Here is a 4,850-nt window from a genome sequence, read left to right as displayed (position 1 = left end):
TTACTGACCTAATTTATGGCAGGAATAAGAAAATATCCCTGCCTTTAGGAAGTTCACAATCGAATGGGAAGACTAATGTAAATATAACACATAAAGCAACAGTGAGTATCAAGATAAAGATATTTAAAAAGTGCTTTAAGAGCCTCAAAAGAATGAGATAAGCTATGGTGAGGGAGACTGTCTCCCAGAAGTGGACATTCAAGTGTTTCTAGACTAACAGCTTGAATCCTGACTGGACCTTGAAAATGTCTGTGCTGACAGATTTGAATTCTTGTCTGTAGCATGTGTACTGTCTCTGTGTTGCTGCTCTGTAGTCCTACTGGTAACCACGGAGTAGAATTTGAATATTTATATACATTGTTCTTAGTACTACTCTATCCAAGCATTCTAGTTTTCCTAGTCTTTTCTCATTCAATTCTGGGGTCAAGGGGCACCCAGATGATTAGTTTAGCTGAGTGAGGAAATGAGGTACAAAAATGAGAGACTGAAACATTTAAAGGGTGAAAGAGTAACAGTCTGCTGCATTGGGCATGGAAAGTTATTGAATCCCCCAGTAGATGTGATGTCAGCGATAGAAGCACGCTTGACTGTTGCCAATGAACCCCATAGCATAGGAAGTTTTATTTTATTTGTACTTCTGAAAGTAAACCAAGGCTGTCCGAGTATCCTGGTTCATGGGGAAATAAACTATCTTGAGCTTATATCCTGTGGATAGGTATGTGAGTTTATATAGGAGGGATTAAGTATATGCATTTAGATGAGCTAGATGAGTACCCACAGGGAAGAAGGACTTATAAAAAGAAAACAACTCATGTGGTGGGACTCTGTAGCTCTTCTGCACTCCACCAGGGCAGTTTTGAGAATAGGAGATTGCTGGTTGGAAACATCAGAAAGCTGTATTCTCAGGTGCCCTCAATGACAATTTTATGAGAACGTTGTTATAGGCAATGAGAGTCTAGACAAGAATTGGTACTTTTTAAAGCAGTTTTTTTTAAAATTAAAGAAGTGAAAGGGATAAAAACTAAATATATGGTTTGGTTTAGATGCCAACACTCCACTTATTATCTCCAGCATAACTGTCAATGAGTGGGAGGGCTGGGGGAGGGGTAAAAGAAGTAACATCCTGATATGCATTTTAAAACACCAGGCAACTAAGGGCAAAACAAACAAGAAATTTAGATGACTGTTTAGATATTTTATGAGCTATATCTCTTGCTTTTCTTTGTGAAAAAGTTATGCTAAATATACATATGATTTTAGCATTTTATGAGGGTACAATTATTTGTTAGAGAAGGTTAGAGGGAAACAGAAAGAATTCCAGATTGTTCTGTCAGCATTTTGGAGTAACACAATGATAGATGAAATTTAAACTCAACATAAGCAAGGTAATGCTGCAGAAGCCTAGATTTTCAATAACTGTGTTTATGCATTTTGACAGCTGATAAATTAAAAACCTAGCAACTCTTAGGAAATACACTCAGCCATCACCAGGGATGCTAAAATAGAGGTGACTGCTCTGTAGAAAGGGGCGCTTGGAACCAATGCTATATTGACAATGAAAGAGGAAGTAATTTTAAAAAATGGTATTTTTAATGATTATTTGCTGCACTTCTGTGGCACACAATTTAAAAGTTGTTATGAGTTGAACATTTGTTTCCTCTCTAAACTCATATATTGAAATCCTACTCTCCAATGTGATGGTATTAGTGGTGCCTTTGGTAATGAGAACTCTCATGAATGGGATTAGTGCCCTCATAAAAGAGACCTCAGAGAGCTCTCTCACCCCACTCTGCCATGTAAGGACCCAAGATGGCTGTCTATAAACCAGGAAGTGAGCCCTCACCAACCACTGAATTTGTTGGTCGTGGATCTTGAATTTCTCAGCCTCCAGAACCATGAGGAAGAAATGTCTGTTAAACTGTCCAGTCTACAGTATATTTTTTATAGCATCCTGAAGGGATTAAAACAAAGCAAAAGCCAAAACCTGAAGCCGCTGTGAAATATAATTGTGCTAGGTAAGGGCTGGTAAGAATGAAAGTGGTAAATTATATTCACTAGAGATTCAAACATAAAAAATTATTAATTTTCAAAATCTTTGTATAATTAATTAAAGTGGAATATTATTTAAAAGAGCCAAGACAGAATATGTAAACTGAACTGATTCGGACATTCAAGCAGAAAAGTGAGAAAAATCAAAGTGAGCTAAGCCGAGTTAAAAAGTTAAAATAAAAAAAGGTCAAAAGTATGTCTTGAGAAATATATGACCTTAAGGAATGTTTAAGAGGCCTTAGGACAATTCTAAACCTCAAAATAAAAAACTGAGATATTTCAATGTAGTAACGTTTGATCTTGGACAAGTGATGAAACCTCCCCCAGCTTCTACTTCCTCCTCTACACTTAAGGGTGAATGAACAAAATGGTTTCTTAGATGCCGTCTAGTTTCAAATTATTTTTCTAAATATGGTAGCCCCCCCTTATCCTCAGGGCAAGCCCCCCAGTGGATGCCTGAAATCTCAGATACTACTGAACTCTCTATATAGAGATAGATAGATATAAATGTAGATATAGGCATATATAAGCATACACTATGTTTTTCCATGTGATAACAGAGTGGGCTACTAACTCAGGGGTCCCCAACACCAGGGCGCAGACTGGTGGGTCTGTGGCCTGTTAGGAACCGGGTAACATAGCAGGAGATGAGCTGCCCTTGAGCAGAGCTCCATTTTCTGTCAGATCAGCCGTGGCATTGACTTCCCATAGGAGCGCGAACTCTGTTATGACCTCTACATGCGAGGGATCTAGGTTGCACGCTCCTTATGAGACTCTAATGACTGATGATCTGAGGTGGAACTGAGGCAGTGATGATAGTGCTAGGGAGCAGATGCAAATACAGATGAACATTAGCAGTGAGGTTTAACTGCACACTCCTTCTCCCTTCCCCCATTCTGTGGAAAAATTGTCTTCCACCAAACTGATCCCTGATGTCAAAAAGGTTGGGAACTGTTGTACTAACTGACTAATGGCGGGTAGCACAAACAGTGTGGATATGCTGAACAAAGAATGATTCATGTCTTGGTTGGGACAGAGAGATTTCATCACAGTACTCTGAATGGCGTGCAATTTACAATTTATGAACTGTTCATTTCTGAAATTTTCCATTTTAGTATGTTTGGACTGCAGTTGACCATGGGTAACTGGAACCAAGAAAAGTGAAACTGAGTATAAGGGAGAACTACAGTACTAAGTAAGGTTGAAGAAATTTCCTCATCCATCTTCTTTTGTTTTGAGTCAGAGTCTCACTCTGTTGCCCAGGCTGGAGTGCAGTGGCATGCTCACGGCCATCCCAGCGTCGACCTGCTGGGCTCATGCGATCTTTCTGCCTTAGCCTTTCAAGTAGTTGGAATTTCAGTTGTGCGCTACTGCACTTGGCTAATTTTTTCATATACTGTAGAGATGAGATCTCAGCAAGTTGCCCAGGCTGGTCTCAAATCCCTGGACTCAGGCAATCCTCTTGCCTCGGCCTCCCAAAGTGCTTGGATTACAGGTTTGAGCCACTATGCCCAGCCTCATCTGTCTTCTTAATTATTAGATAATATTGCTTTGTGGCCCAGATATTACCTTCCACTCTTCCTTAGACTCAATGGATTGTTTTGCTTACCCAGGCAGAGGAAAGCCTCTGGAATGATGATCATAATGAAAGAGCTGTGAACATTGGTCCACCACTTAGGGATTTCTTTCTCCCACTTAATTTTTTTTTAAATGTGTAGAGGAAAGAATATGAGCATAGTAATGAATCAAACCTGAGTTTGAAACATAATTATTACTTACCAACTAATTGCAATGGCAACCGAGTTTCCTTATCTGGAAAAATAGGGCTAATACCCACCAGTGAAAAATACTATTCAGCACTCAGATCAATATATTTTGAAGTTTTTGCTCCTTTTCTTCTTATTTATAATCCACTAGGGCCTAACTAGAAAAGAAAACATGTTTGATTATTTTTAGAGTCTTAAACTAAAGAAATCACTGCTGGCTTCCAATAAACCTTTAAACAAAATGGAAGGAAGCAAGTCTCACAAATAATAAGAATCAGCTACTCTGACAGAGTTTGAATACCAAGGGGAATTTTAGGCCATAGGTATTAAATCAACATACACCTCCAGGATTCCTGGGCAGAACACTGTAACTGGCCATTTCTTTGCTTATGTGTGAGATTGCAGAATGGCATGGGAAAATTAGCCCTGTTTTCCGTACATTAGGCTTTGAAATCTAAATATAAAGGTATCCAGGGTTTATTTTCAGAGCCTGGGAGGCCTGTTTCTGGACACCTGGAGGGAGGGTTAGCCCAAATGCGTTGAATCCCCTCCTCCCCTCCCAGGACCCCCGACCCCTAGCATCCCCACCTCCTTGGTGCCAGCCAGGTCTTAGGAATCCCGCCCTCTCCTTTTTTTCTTTCTTCTTCATCTGAGTTCCCTCCCTCACCCCATTCGGCTGCTTCTTTCCCATCTTCGCTTTCTCCCATAAGTGGTCAAAAATAGGATACGGAAGTATCTATTAGTCGCTTAGTGTAGAGCTCGGAGGTTTTGTTTTTTTTTTTTAAATTAAGAAAAAATACAAATCCCCTCCAGGTTCTTCGTCTCGCCAAGAGTCGGAACGCCCCCAGGCTCACCAGTCCCCTTAACCAAAGGAAAAAAAGCTCCCACCAAATTGTCGTCCGTCCCCGGGAGGAGGTTCGGGGCTGCCGGAGGGGGGTCCGAGTGTCTTGCGGCAAGGAAGGATCCCCGAGCGAACGGACGTGGGATCCCGGGAGGCGCGAGCGGCGCCGCCCCCCGCGCAGCGGGGAGGCGCGG

The sequence above is a fragment of the Carlito syrichta genome, unplaced genomic scaffold (assembly GCF_000164805.1).
Source record: "Carlito syrichta isolate Samal-C Ts95f unplaced genomic scaffold, Tarsius_syrichta-2.0.1 Scaffold303749, whole genome shotgun sequence".
NCBI classification, from domain to species: Eukaryota; Metazoa; Chordata; class Mammalia; order Primates; family Tarsiidae; genus Carlito; species Carlito syrichta.
The sequence above is the reverse complement of the archived record's forward strand: the minus strand, read 5'-3'. Positions refer to the sequence as shown.